Below are 15,813 nucleotides of genomic sequence, written 5' to 3'. Positions count from 1 at the left end.
AGAGAGTACCTTGCCGACCGTACCAACGTCCTCTGTGATTCCTCTGTGCCTTATAATTATTGAGTATCCAAGCTGGATACGAGGAATGAACTGGCTCTCTATGCCTTGGAGGTCCTGGCCTGCCCTGCCTCTAGCTTTTTATCAGAGCGGGTTTTTAGTGCCGCTGGTGGAATTATAACTGATAAACCCATCCGCCTGTCAACTGAAAATGCTGACAGGCTGACTCTTATAGAAATGAGCAAGGGCTAGATTGGGCAGACTTCTCAACACTACCAAATGATAGCAGCGTAACGTAAACTCAAATCCAGTATCTTTTTTTGGGAGGTGTATTCCCATGCAACTTTTCACACCCACACATGGGTATACGCTTCCTGAGTTTGGCTATTTGCTTTTGTCCTCCTCCTTCTCCTCATCCTCATCCACCATATCACCAGGGTGACCGTGGACTGTGATGCTACACCCACATAATTTTTTTTTTATGATGCCCTTAAAAAAAATGTATACAGTATGTTCACGTATACCCCCCCAGGGGTAAATGTTTGTCAGCCCATACACTTAGTGCATGGGCATTACAAGTATAGAAGACCCGCTCCTTTCTGTAACGGGTCTGGGAGGCGGAACCACTGAGCAACTTATACAAGGGGGCGGTCCTTGTAAGGAAGCGGGTGGCGACCAGGGAAGACAGGCAGGCAGTCACAGCAGGTGACCGGGACAGTCTCAGGGTAAACGGGCAGGATGTCACGGCAAGTGACCGGGACAGTCTCTGGGTAAACGGGCAGGAGGTCACAGCAAGTGACCAGGACAGTCTCTGGGTAAACGGGCAGGAGGTCACAGCAAGTGACCGGGACAGTCTCTGGGTAAACGGGCAGGAGGTCACAGCAAGTGACCGGGACAGTCTCTGGGTAAACAGGCAGGAGGGCATGGCAAGTGTCCGGGACAGTCTCTGGGTAAAGGGTAGGTACGACCTGTGACGTCTGAGCCTCCAGGTAGGCTAGCAGGCAGATGGCAGATGAGTGCTCCCAGGTGAGCTGGCGAGAGTTTCTGGATAAGCAGGTGGTCACAGCATGTGACGGCGGAGCCTCCAGGTAGGCTAACAGACAGGTAGCAGATGAGCGCTCCCAGGTGAGCGGGCAAGAGTCTCTGGACTGGCAGGTGGTCACAGCACGTGACGGCGGAGCCTCCAGGTAGGCTAACAGGCAGGTAGTAGATGAGCGCTCCCAGGTGAGCGGGCAAGAGTCTCTGGACAGGCAGGTGGTCACAGCACGTGACGGCGGAACCTCCAGGTAGGCTAGCAGACAGGTAGCAGGTGAGCGCTCCCAGGTGAGCGGGCAAGAGTCTCTGAACTGGCAGGTGGTCACAGCACGTGACGGCGGAGCCTCCAGGTAGGCTAGCAGACAGGTAACAGGTGAGCGCTCCCAGGTGAGCGGGCAAGAGTCTCTGGATTGGCAGGTGGTCACAGCACGTGACGGCGGAGTCTCCAGGTAGACTAGCAGACAGGTAGCAGGTGAGCGCTCCCAGGTGAGCGGGCAAGCTGGTCCATAGACAGACTGACAGGTGTCGGAAGGCAGACCGTCGGACCTCAGGCAAGCAAGCAGGAATCAGACAGCAAACTGGCAGGAAACTGGCAGGTAACTGGATACGGGACCTGAGGGCTGAAGCAGAGCAGTGAACAGTGCAACAACATTGCTCGGGCACCTCCATTTTGGAGGAGGTGCCTTATATATGGAGGGATCCTCCGGCCATTGGCCGGGGACTCCTTAGGGCGACGCGCACGGCCCCTTCAAGAGAGGGGGAGCGCGCGCGCGCGCACCCTAAGCACAGTGACCGGGGGAGAGCGGGCGCTGCTAGCAGAGCGGGAGGAAGCCGCCGGGCACGGAGCAGAGAGGTGAGGGGAACAGCGTCCCTGCCTAGCAGGAGGCAGGGACGCAGACGCTACACTTTCTAATGGGAATATTTTTTTATGAGGCCCTCCACCACGTCTCTTCCAAGGGGCATTGGAGTGCCTCCCAATTTTTGGCAGCCCTTGCATTCACTGCATAGGCAAACACAATGGGAGACTCACTTCCTAATAATGGGAACATTGTTTTCAGGAGGCCCTCCTCTAAGTCTCTTCAAAGGGGTATTGGGGTGCATCCAAATTTTCAAAGGGGTGTTGGAGTGCATACAAATTTTGGGCAGCCCTCACTCACTGCATATGCAATAACAGCATAGGAGACCCACTCTTTAGTAATGGGAACAACAAAGCATAGCTGAAAGCTCTCTGAGAATAGTAAAGGCCGCCTGATGGCCTATAAAGGCTTTGTGACTTTCAGAGTCCCTCCTTCATAAAGGAAACAGGATGTGTCTGATCATGTCTCACACACCACATGGCCAGATAAGGTTGTAAAATGTTAAAATGACATTTCCTGGTGAATGCATTTGTCACGGTTGAAAGCAATGCAAAAGTGCAAAAACGCATCAAAAACGCTGCGGGTGAACATAGCCTATGGTGTGGAGGAGTATTTTTGTTTTTGGTTATTTATTTTGCCTTATATACAAGTCATTACCCTGGAAAGGATGTTCTTTAACATATTTCCCAGGAAAATCAATTTTGGTTTCGTTTTTATATGTTTTATTGTGAGTCCGTAAAAGTGGAGTAATACCTCTGACAACATTGTTGACAGCATTGATCTGGGAGTCAGAAATGCTTCCAGGGGTCTTCCCCATGCTGTTTCCATGCCACTTGAGCACTGTTCCCATCGATTTGGGCAATTTTTAGGCCCTCTGAAGACCGCAGTGTAGAGCCGCCTGAAAAATGCTTGAGTTTCCCATAGACTTACATTGGGCTCGTTGCTCGTGTCGAGCACCCGAGTATTTCAATGTGCTCGACCCGAGCAACGAACACCCGAGCATTTTAGTGCTCGCCCATCACTAGCTGCAACATGTGTAGAGTGGAATTCCACCGCGTCGTTACATCGCATATCAACTTTTTAACTGGCATGGAGAAAGGATGCGAACGGCAGAAGTGAGCACACAGCTTCCATACTTTCTGAAACAGCTCATCCAGGCCGGGATAGTGGAAGAGAAATCACTGTACCATCAGGTTGAGGACGTGAGCCATGCAAGGCACATGTGTGAATTTGCCTCGGCGTAGGGCCGCCAACAGACTCACATAGTTATCGCACACGGCCTTCCCTTCCAGGTTCAGCAGAGACAGCCATTGCGGAAACAGATATTAACAAACATATAGGAGGATTGCAAGCCCAAATCATTATCTTATATTTTATACTGCCATTTATGGCAAAATCCAAGCAAGAGAACAACAGACTTTAACCCCTTTAAAGACCATGGCGTACTAATACGCGTCTATGCCCTGGGCTTTAAGAGCCTGACCCATATTAGTACATCATCGCGATCGCGCGCGCACACAGGCTGTGCAGGCGCGATCGCCGCCGAGTGTCAGCTGATTGTCACAACTGACACCCGGTACTATGTGCAGGGAGCAGTACCGCACCGCTCCCGGCACATTAAGCCCCGCAATGCTGCGATCGAAGTCGATCGCAGCATTGCGGTGGCAAGGGGAGGTGATCGGTATACTCACCTCCTCTTCCGGCCTCCAGCGCTGTCTGCCGCGGCTTCCCGGGTGTTGCCATGATGACCCGATGTCATCATGAGAACATCGGGGTCACCAGGCAGCAGGAACATTGTTTGGTCTTGCGCAGTGCACGACCAAACAATCTTCTCATTGTGCAGCGCTGACTACCTGCATGGCACACGGATGGTGCTGCATCCCTATGCTATGCAGGCGATCAGAATAAAAAAAGTTAAAGTCCCAGAGCGGGACAAAGTAAAAAAGTGTAAAAACTCTCAGAAAGTGAAAAAAAAAAAAAAAATTGTAAAAATATTAAAAAAAAAGAAAAAAAATAATCCACCAAAAATAAAAATATAATGTACCCATCAATAAATATTATTATGAAAAAAAAGCAAACAAACAATAAAAGTACACATATTTTTTATCGCCATGTCTGGAACGACCTGACCTATATAACTGTCCCACTAGTTAACCCCTTCAGTGAACACGGTAAAAAAAAAAAAAAAAAAATGAAGCAAAAAACAATGCTTTATCATCATACTGCCAAACAAAAAATGGAATAACACACGATCAAAAAGACGAATATAAATAAAAATGGTACCGATGAAAACGTCATCTTGTCCCGCAAAAAACAAGCTGGCATACAGCTCCATCATCTGAAAAATCAAAAAGTTATAGCTCTCAGAATAAAGCGATGCAAAAAAATAATTTTTTCTAGAAAATAGCTTTTATTGTGTAAAAGCGCCAAAACATAGAAAAACTATATAAATGTGGTACCGCTGTAAACGTACTGACCCGAAGAATACAGCTACCTTATCAATTTTACCACACGCGGAAAAAAAAAAAAAAACAATTCCTGAATTGTTGGTTTTTGTTTATTCTGCCTCCCAAAAATCGGAATAGAAAGCGATCAAAAAATGTCACGTGCCTGAAAATGGCACCAATAAAAACGTCAATTCATCCCGCAAAAAACAAGCCATCTCATGACTCTGTCTGCCAAAATATGGAAAAATTATAGCTCTCAAAATATGGCGATGCAAAAGCTAGATTTTACAAAAATGTATCTTTTAGTGTGTGACAGCTGTCAATCATAAGAACCCCATATGATTCTTGTATCACTGTAATCGCACCGACCCGAAGAATAAAGTCGTCTAATCACTTATACCACACGAGGAACAGAGTAAAAAATAAACTCCTGGGTTAGGGTTGTGCTAGGGTTAGGGTTGGGCTAGGGTTAGGGCTGGGGTTGGGGTTGGGATTCTTTTCAAAAGTGAGAAAAAAAGATGACGATATGGCGACTAGTGTTGAGCGCAAGTGCTCGCTACTTGAGTTTGCATCGGGTGCTCTGGTATGCATTGAGTATCGTGGGTATTTGAGTGACATGCTCGAGTCTCCGCCCCATATGCTTGCCGAAAAAACTTTGCGGGGATTGCCTGCCATGCACGAGCGATCCCCGCATGTATTTTTTTAGGTGTCTAATAACCGTGAAACATGCAGGGCAGGGACTCGAGCATGTCACTCGAGCACACGCAGTACATGGTGCATATCTGAGTACCCGATGCAAACTCAAGTAGCGAGCACTTGCGCTCAAGACTAATGACAACTTATTCAATATGATAACCTAATATTATCAAATTCTTTGTCGTACCTCTGGGTTCAAAATGTTCACTATACCCCTTGATAAAATCCTCGTGGGGTCTAGTTTCCAAAATGGGGTCACTTAAGGCGGGTTTCCACTGTTTAGGCACACAGGGGCTCTCCAAACGCGACATGGTGTCCGCTAACAAATTGAATGGAAAATCAGCTCAAATTGTTAGCGGACACCATGTTGCGTTTGGAGAGCCCCTTTGTGCCCAAACATTGGAGCTCCCCCACAAGTGACCCCATTTTGGAAACTAGACCCCCAAAGGCACCTATGTAGATGCATAGTGAGCACTTGGAACTCCCAGGTGCTTCACAAATTGATTCGTAAAAATGAAAAAGAGGAAAAAAAAATACTTTTTAATTATTACGAATAAATTTGTAAAGCACCTAGGGGTTCCAAGTGCTCACTATGCATTTAGATAGGTGCCTTGGGGGGTCTAGTTTCCAAAATGGGGTCACTTATGGGGGAGCTCCAATGTTTAGACACACAGGGGCTCTCCAAACGTGACATGGTTCCAATTTGTTAGCGGACACCATGTCACGTTTGGAGAGCCCCTGTGTGCCTAAACATTGGAGCTCCCCCACAAGTGACCACATTTTGGAAACTAGACCCCCCAAGGCACCTATCTAGATGCATAGTGAGCACTTGGAACCCCCAGGTGCTTCACAAATTAATCCGTAAAAATAAAAGTGTTTTTTTTCTACTTTTTCATTTTTACAAATCAATTTGTGAAGCACCTGGGGGTTACAAGTGCTCACTATGCATCTAGATAGTGGCCTTTGGGGGTCTAGTTTCTATAATGGGGTCACTTGTTGGGGAGCTCCAATGTTTGGGCACACAGGGGCTCTCCAAACGCAACATGGTGTCCGCTAACAATTTGAGCCGATTTTCCATTCAATTTGTTAGCGGACACCAGATCGCGTTTGGAGAGCCCCTGTGTGCCTAAACATTGGAGCTCCCCTACAAATGACAAAATTTTGGAAACTAGACCCCCCCAGGCACCTATCTAGATGCATAGTGTGAACTTGGAACCCCTAGGTGCTTCACAAATTGATTCGTAAAAATGAAAAAGTATTTTTTTTTCCACTTTTTAATTTTTACAAATCAATTTGTGAAGCAACTGAGGGTTCCAAGTGCTCACTATGCATCTCGATAGGTGCCTTGGGGGGTCTAGTTTCCAAAATGGGGTCACTTGTTGGGGAGCTCCACTGTTTAGGCACATCAGGGGCTCTCCAAATGCAACATGGTGTCTGCTAACAATTTGAGCCGATTTTCCATTCAATTTGTTAGCAGACACCAGATCGCGTTTGGAGAGCCCCTGTGTGCCTAAACATTGAAGCTCCCTCACAAGTGACCCCATTTTGGAAACTAGACCCCAAAAGGCACCTATCTAGATGCATAGTGAGCACTTGGAACCCCCAGGTGCTTCACAAATTGATTCGTAAAAATGAAAAACTGGAAAAAAAAATACTTTTTCATTTTTACAGATTAATTTGTGAAGCACGTAGGGGTTCAAAATGCTCACCACCCATCTAGATAAGTTCCCAGGGGGGTCTAGTTTCCAAACTGGGGTCACTTGTGGGGGGTTTCCACTGTTTAGGCACATCAGGGGCTCTCCAAACGCAACATGACATCCGCTAATTATTCAAGCAAATTTTACAATCGAAAATTCAAATGGAGCTCCTTCCCTTCCGAGCCCTGCCATGCGCCCAAACAGTGGTTTTTCTCCACATATGGGGTATCTGCGTGCTCAGGGGAAATTGCACAACAAATCTTGGGGTCCATTTTTTCCTGTTACCCCTGCGAAAATAAAAAAAAATGGGTCTAAAGTAACATTTTTGCGAAAAAAGTTAAATGTTCATTTTTTTCTTCCACATTCCAAAATTTCCTGTGAAGCACCTGAAGGGTTAATAAAGTTCTTGAATGTGGTTTTGAGCACCTTGAGGGGTGCAGTTTTTAGAATGGTGTCAGTTTTGGGTATTTTCTGTCATAAAGACCTCTCAAAATGACTTTAAATGTGATGTGGTCCCTAAAAAAATGTTTTTGTAAATTTTGTTGGAAAAATGAGAAATCGCTGGTCAACTTTTAACCCTTATAGCTCCATAACAAAAAAAAATTTTGGTTCCAAAATTGTGCTGATGTAAAGTAAACATGTGGGAAATGTTATTTATTAACTATTTTGTGTGACATATCTCTCTGATTTAAGGGCATAAAAATTCAAATTTTGAAAATTGCAAAATTTTCGACAAATTTCCGTTTTTTTCACAAATAAACGCAAGTGATTCATAGAAATTTTACCACAATCATGAAGTACAATATGTCACGAAAAAACTATCTCAGAATCAGGGGGATCCGTTGAAGCATTCCAGAGTAATTACCTCATAAAGTGACAGTGGTCAGAATTGTAAAAATTGGCCTGGTCATTAAGAGACTGAAGGTCTGCATGGAGCACAGACAGTACAACCGATGCACAGCACTGTTCTGAGCCATAGGCCCTGCTCTTTCTGTGAGAACCTCAGTAACTGCACAAAAACAAAAAAAAATGGCTGCAAGGTCGATTGAACAAGTACACAGCACAGGACTTATCTACACTATCTGACTTCCACAGAAGCGCCCATCTATCTAGCTAATATCACTCATTACACAGGACATAGCACACTCAGCAGCGTCTATCTCTTCAGTGACATGCATAAAATGGCGCTGAGGGAACATGGCTGTTTTTTATATGGAGAGGACACTGTGGATTCATCCTGCGCTCTGATTGGCTAGCCGAGCTTTCCTGACTTAAATTACCGCCCACAGGAAGGAATTCAAACGCCGATTAAACAAAATTCACAAAGCGGATTTACGTATCAAAATCTTGCTGACAGGTTCCTTTTAAGTGGTGTAATTTATGAGGACTTTGACGAACGTACATGACCACTCTCAGTCCTACCCTTGCCTCTTTCTGGTTAAACCCATAATGGCAAAAATATTGCGACTTATTAAGGTGTCTATGTCAGATTTCTGGTGTAAACACCTTAATGAATCGCCTACAATGCCCTTATTGTATTTGATCAATGACAAATAAGGATTTTGTTAAACACCAGACACTTTTACATTGGACAATCAGTCTGTATAAATGGATTTTTCATCCATAAATAGCCATTCTTTTATACATTCCCTCTTTGTTTTGGATAATCTAGATGGACTTGTGATTTTTTTCACTATACCATTATTATTATTTTTGATCAAACAATTTAATAAATTACAATGCACCATTTGTTTTTATACCTGTTGGAATGTGCTTTTAACCTCCAATAAGTGGGCAAAACCTTCCAAACTGTTAGGAAAAGAGTGAAAAGCTCAGGCCTAGCATCAGAAATGGTTGATTGCAATATGTTTTAGCCAAACATTTCTTTATGCAACAGTTAAAAGATCCTATTCTCTATTAGACAGTATTAAAACAGATACCAGAAAAATTGCTAAACAGTTTGAAAATTAATTAAATTGTGAGTCCTATTGGATTTTTAAACTTTGTACACTGACCCCTGAAGGGTTAAATGAAACCATAGCGAACAAGAGGCTGAATAGCCTGTATGGTATGCATAGTTTTATGTATATATAAAATAAAAACTTTTTCAGTAGTGGAACATTATGTTAATCCTGTTCATTATAAAATGCAATTGTGTGTTTCCCTGTTTTAGCTGACAAAGGAGTTAGCGTATCTCTGAAACACGTTACAAAAAATAAAATCTCCTCTTTCTGATTCTCTAGTCATCTTGCTTTCCAGACCCGGCAGTGCCCGACAATACTGGTTTTACTATTTGCCTCTTCTGCAAAACCAAAGAAATGAACTTGAGCATAAGTTGATATACACTGTGTGCAGAATTATTAGGCAAGTTGTATTTTAGAGGATTATTTTTATTATTGATCAACAATTATGTTCTCAATCAACCCAAAAGACTCATAAATATCCAAGCTTAATATTTTTGGAAGTTGGAGTGGGTTTTTTTTAGATTTGGCTATCTTAGGAGGATATCTGTTTGTGCAGGTAACTATTACTGTGCAGAATTATTAGGCAACTTAATAAAAACCAAATATAATCTCATCTCACTTGTTTATTTTCACCAGGTAAACCAATATCAGTGTACAAAATTTAGAAATAGACACCTTTCTTTATAATGACACTCAACAGCCTTCCATCCATAGATTCTGTCAGTTGCTTGATCTGTTTTCGATCAACATTGTGTGCAGCAGCCACCACAGCCTCCCAGACACTGTTACGAGAGGTGTATTCTTTTCCCTCCTTGTAGATCTCACATTTTATGATGGACCACAGGTTCTCTATGGGGTTCAGATCAGGTGAACAAGGGGGCCATGTCATTAATTTTTCTTCTTTTAGACCTTTACTGGCCAGCCACGCTGTGAAGTAGTTGGATGCATGTGATGGAGCATTGTCCTGCATGAAAATCATGTTTTTCTTGAACGATACCAACTTCTTCCTGTACCACTGCTTGAAGAAGTTGTCTTCCAGAAACTGGCAGTAGGTCTGGGAGTTGAGCTTCACTCCATCCTCAACCCGAAAAGGTCCTACAAGTTCATCTTTGATGATACCAGCCCATACCAGTAGTGTTGAGCCACCCCCGTAGTGTTCGAGTTCGGTTCGGTTCGTCGAACACCCGTGTGTTCGCCGAACTGTTCGTCGAACTGTTCGTCGAACACCTTCGAACACCGTTAAAACCAATGGCAGGCAAACAAAAACACATAGAAACACATAGAAAACACCTTCAAAGGTGTCCAAAAGCTGACACACTGCTCAGAAGACACAACTAACACATGGAAAAGTGACAAGTACATATAGTCATGCGAAAAGAAAAGAGGTGGAGGAGTAAAAGGAGGGGGAGACACAGATATAGGCATGTCATGCCCTTCTAAAATCCCAAAAGTGAGAAGCCAACACGTTCAGTCCGCTCCTGCCCGTGCCACCTCCGTGTCGCCGGGTTTGTGCCAGAGCCGCGGTGAACCCTGACGGCCAGCCCCCCTCTCCCAATACTGGTGCCTGTCCGCTGGTGGGTCGAGCGAGCCCCCCTGTGGTGGAGGCAGCTCTAAGCTTTTTAATTTAAATTGTCTCTCTAATTTGAATGAATACACTTTAAATCCATTTACAAGGATCTATTGGAGGGCAAGTCTCATGCCAGCAGCCGCGTAATTCCAGCTCCAGTAGCGTTCACTAAAGCTGCTGCAGTTAAAAAGCTTTTATAAGGATCTAGCTCGGCTGTCCACCGCAAGGCATCCTACTGCCAGTCCCAGCCCCTATGCCTTGGGGTGCCTCCTGATGCTCTTCACTGAGTATCCCATGGTCCCGAAGCATTTCCTTTGAAAAAATTAAGTGTCCAAACTACAGGTGGTGTAGCTTGCTTAACAGCCGGGATAATGCGCTGACTAGCAGACACTGCTACTAGGCACAAAGTATTTCCTGGGCTAGATGCAGTTAAAAATTTGTAATTAGATACTCTCGTTGGATGCTGAGAAAGCATTCCATAGAGTCTCCTGGCACACCATATATGATTCTCTTAAAAAGCTTGGGGTAGGGGTCTAGGGGACCCTTTTATAGCCAAAATCACGGCCCTGTATCACAATGCGTCACCTAGGCTGAAGATAAATGGAACTGTAGCACCCTGAGGGCTCGGTTGCTACAGAGGTATTGCACCTCACCCAGAGGTGTGATATCTCACTCTCAGGTAAGGATGGAGTGTGGATCAGGACCCGACACCTGCATGCATTACACCACATTGCCGTGGGGCAGGGTGACCAATATGCCTCTGAGATGGGCACGACAGTCCCTGTCCCTGGCTGGAGTTGGGGGAGGGAACACTGAGGAAGGGGAACCCTGTAGTGCAGGAGCAGGGAGGAAGCAGTTCCTGGGTGCATTGAGAAGGGAGTATAAAAGGTGGGCACCATCTTAGTTCAGTGCAGAGAAGTCTGAGCAGAAGTGGCAGGGAGCAGGGGCTCTGCATGAGCTCTGCTCCGGAGGCGGGCCTAGTAGCAGAGGCCCAGGCCTGGAAGAGGGAGAAGGAAGGAAGAGGAGCGGAGAAGGCTCCAGGAACGAGGAATGAAGGGATGCCAGGGGTGCGGACGGGTGAGTCGCCACCGCACACCCGAATCCACCTGCATGGAGGGGTCAGGAAAAAGGGGGCGACCGGTCCCCGAAACTAGTGGAGGCAGGAAACGACCCTCAGCTAGAAACCGGAGGCTGTGACATTTTATGTGGCGCAGCCCCTCGCTAGACCCACTAGGAAGGCACCACATAGGGTCAGGGAAACTGGCGCCAAGTTTACCAAGAGGAGGCCCGAGGCAGCCGGACAGAAGGGTTGGTAAGAAAGGCCAGACAAAGGACACACAAAGGGGGTCCTGTGAAGCGCTCCAAAGTTATCTGGGAGTTGTCTGAGCCCCTCACCTGGTGAGCACAGTACGACGTGGGCAGCCGTTACCTGCAGACGTGGTCTGGATAATAAGAACTGTGAGTAAAGGCCCTGGACTGCATCACTGACTCCGTGTCGTTACTGCTGCTGCCCTGCACCATCACCCCCATCCTCCGCATACACTGCCCTGAGGCTATACTCCTCCCGTGGGGAGTTATGCTACGCTCTGCTGCACCCACAACACCAGCCTCAGCGGTCTGCCCTGCAGCGGCGGTTCACTCTGACCGCAATCCACAGGTGGCGTAGTCGGACATTTAAACATCAAAACCACATAAATAGTTCCGCCACTGGTTTGACCACCCTGAGCCACGGAACCGGGTCGCCGCCACAAAGACTACAACCACCAGCATCCACCAAAAAGGTTCCGGCTCCGGGTGTCACAAGGCCCAGGGGGTGCATCAGAATATTTTCATCACCTTTCACAATCACCAATGGGACAAGGCAGGGATGTCCTCTGTCCCCTCTCTTATACATCCTAGTGACTGAGCACCTGCTCTCATCAATTCGCCATAACCCCAATATTAGGTGGATTGAGGTGGGAGGCACCGAGTACAAGTGCTCTCTATTTGCTGATGATGTCCTAGTATATATCACTCAATCACATATATCCATCCATGCTGTTATGGCTGAAATAGATCACTTTGTTACATGGTCAAATTTTAAAATCAATGCAGCGAAGTCTGAGGCCCTCGATGTCTCCCTTCCCAAATCCATATAGGATTCAATCCAGTCCAACTTTCCCTTTGCCTGGCCCTCACAGGGTATCAAATACTTAGGAATTCCTATTCATAGAGACCTCTCCCATCTATGTTATCTTAATTTTGGGCCCTTTATTGAACAACTCCATACAGACCACGGTTGGCAAGTTAGAACTGTAAGATTCACTACGTGAACCACTGGTGTTTTGTGGAAAAGCACATGTACACTGTGTTCCAAATTATTATGCAAAAAGTGTTTAGGAGTGATAAGGGAAGAATTTGTTTGTCAGTTAAACTCATTGATGGTGATGTGTGTCAGGGCTCTTTATATCACTGTAAGCAATTGCAGACACCTGTGCTAATTAGTTTGGCAGGTGTGTCCAATGAAAGGCAAGACTACTTAAGAAGGCTGTCTCACATTATTAAGCAGCCTACATTTTCTGCCAAAATGGGAAAGAAAAAGGATGTGTCGGCTGCTGAGAAGCAACAAATTGTGGAGTGATTAGGTCAAGGCATGACTACAATCAACATTGTGTGATGATCTGGATAAAGTGTCTTGGCAATCAAGAAGTATGTAGCTGATTCACAGTACACACGTGTGCGTGCTGATAAGGGCAAATTGAGGACTCTTTCCTACAGGCAATTACGTCAGGTTAAAAGAGCAGCGGCAAAAAAGCCTTGTCATAGCAGCAGACAAGTTTTTGAAGCTGCTGGTGCCTCCAACGTCCCCCGAACAACAAGATGCAGGGTCCTTCAGAGGTTTGCAGCTGTGCATACGCCATCCTGTCGACCTCCTCTATCCACTTCACACAAGCAGAAACGGCTCCAGTGGGCCAAACATTACATGAAGACTGATTTCAAAACTGTTTTGTTCATGGATGAGCGCCGTGCAGCGCTCGATGGTCCAGATGGATGGAGTGGAGGATGGCTGGTTGATGGACACCCCACGCAAACACGGCTACAGCGCCAACAAGGAGGAGGTGGAGTAATGTTTTGGGCTGGAATCATGGGGAGAGAGATTGTCGGCCCCTTTAGGATCCCTGAAGGCGCTAAAGATGAACTCCATAATGTATGTGGATTTTCTCAAACAGCACTTCCTGCCATGTTTCAAGAAGAAGAACCGTGTATTTCACAGCAAGATCATTTTTTTGCATGATAATGCACCATCTCATGCTGCACATAAAACATCTGCATCTCTGGCTGATATGGGCATAAAAGGGGACAAACTTATGGTGTGACCCCCATGCTCCCCTGACCTCTACCCCATTCAGAACCTCTGGAGCATCATCAAAAGGAGTGTCTATGATGGCGGGAGGCAGTTCACATCTAAGCAACAGCTCTGGGAGGGTATTCTGTCCTCATGCAAAACAATTGAAGAAGAAACCATCCAAAACCTGACAAATTCAATGGACGAGAGAGTTCAGAAGCTCCTTTCGAACAAGGGGTCCTATGTGAAAATGTAACATCACCTAGAATAAAGTTTTGAGTTGAAAACTGTTTGATTTCAGTTTCTAATAACTTGCTAATGCTTATAATTTCAAAAATGACCATTGTTTTGGTCTTTATTAAAATAAAAAGGTTGATCGAAAAGTTTGGGGGATCTAAGAGTGTGGCAACCCAGTAGTCATGATTACTTCGAATTCTGACAATATGAGGGTCATGTTGCAGGTAGTGCAGCAAGAAGGCACTTATGTGTCTTGCACATCTCGGAGCCCCAAAATTATTTTCCGGGCTAGATGCAGCTAAAATTATTATTAATTTTAAATCTGGTGGAGCTTAGTATAGATGGCCTAATAGGATCAGTGCTGAACACTGCTACAAAGCCCAAATTATTTTCCAGTCAAGATACAGATAAACATGATTAGTAATTTTAAATCTGGTGGAGCTTATTATAGATGGCCTAATAGAATCAGTGCTGCACACTGCTACAAAGCCCAAATTATTTTCCAGCCAAGATACAGATAAACATGATTAGTAATTTGAAAGCTTAAAACGGTTGGTAGGGTGATTTTAACCAATCATCAAGCTTTTACTCTCCCCAGGATGACACAGGGGTAGAAAAGTCGTTTCGGATCCATGATTTGTTCATCTTTATGAACGTGAGTCTGTCTACATTGTCAGTGGAGAGCCGCGTGCGCTTATCTGTCAGCACACCACCAGCAGCGCTGAACACACGTTCAGATAGAACGCTGGCTGCGGGGCATGACAAGACTCCAAGGCGTAAGTGGCTAGCTCCGGCGATTTATCCAGATTGGAAGCCCAAAAAGAGCAAGGGTCCAGTGACACAGTCATGGCTTCAATGTTTACTTGGAGATACTGCTGTACCATCGTCTCTAGGCGTTGACTATGTGTCAGACTTCTTGTCTCCTGTGGCCTTGCAAAGGATGGGCTAAAAAAGTGGTGAAATGATTCCGCAAAATTGATGTTACCAGCAGATACTGTGGTTCTGTTACGGTTTGAGTGCTGAACACTTGACGGTCCCACGGTTGGCAAGTTGGAACTGTGAGATTCACTACGTGCACCACTGGTGTTTTGTGGAAAAGCACATGTAAGATTCTGCAACAGTCTCTGCTGATACTCCTGCATGCGTGCATCCCTTTCTATGGCAGGAATAATTTCTGCAAATTTACTTTTGTACCGGGGATCTAACAGTGTGGCAACCCAGTAGTCAGGATTATTTCTAATTCTCACAATTCGAGGGTTATGTTGCAGGTAGTGCAGCAAGAAGGCACTCATATGTGTTGCGCATCCAGGAGCACCAAGTCCCTGTTGTGTTGGTGGCGAGGTAACAATCATGCTTCCTTCCTCTGTCCTCTCCCCCCAACCTCGCACAACAGAAATGTGATCAAGGTCTCCATCATCTGATGAGTCTTCCATCATCTGATGAGTCTTCCATCAGTTCGTCCTCCACTTCTTCCTGGGCTCCTGCACCTTCCTCACTAGTTTGGCTGCTACCATGCGCCCTGGTAAAACCATCTCCCCCACCCTCACATGCCTGCCGCCTTGGTGCTGCCGACAGTCTGGACCTTGCAGATGTTAGCCCTTCCGCATACAACTCCTCCTCCTCTACTTCCTCCACCTCCTCTTGTGCCACCACCTGACTCCGAATTCTGTTTAACATGTGCTCCAGCATGTAAATCACCGGAATAGTCATGCTGATAATGGCATCGTCAGCACTAAACATCTTCGTCGCCATTTCAAAACTGTGCAGACGGGTGCATAGGTCCCTGATATGAGACCACTCCTCCAGCGTGATTTGCCCCACCTCTGGATGTCGTTGGCCCAGGCTATACGTCAGAACGTATTGCACCACGGCTTGTCGGTGCTGCCTCAGTCGCTGCAACATGTGCAGAGTTGAATTCCACCGGGTAGTCACATCGTATTTTAGCCGGTGAAGTGGCAGGCCCAACGACTTCTGTAGAGATGTAAGTCGCT

Source organism: Phyllobates terribilis, unplaced genomic scaffold, assembly GCF_046119375.1.
Source record: "Phyllobates terribilis strain yellow unplaced genomic scaffold, ASM4611937v1 Scaffold_13__5_contigs__length_258822181, whole genome shotgun sequence".
NCBI classification, from domain to species: domain Eukaryota; kingdom Metazoa; phylum Chordata; class Amphibia; order Anura; family Dendrobatidae; genus Phyllobates; species Phyllobates terribilis.
The sequence above is the reverse complement of the archived record's forward strand: the minus strand, read 5'-3'. Positions refer to the sequence as shown.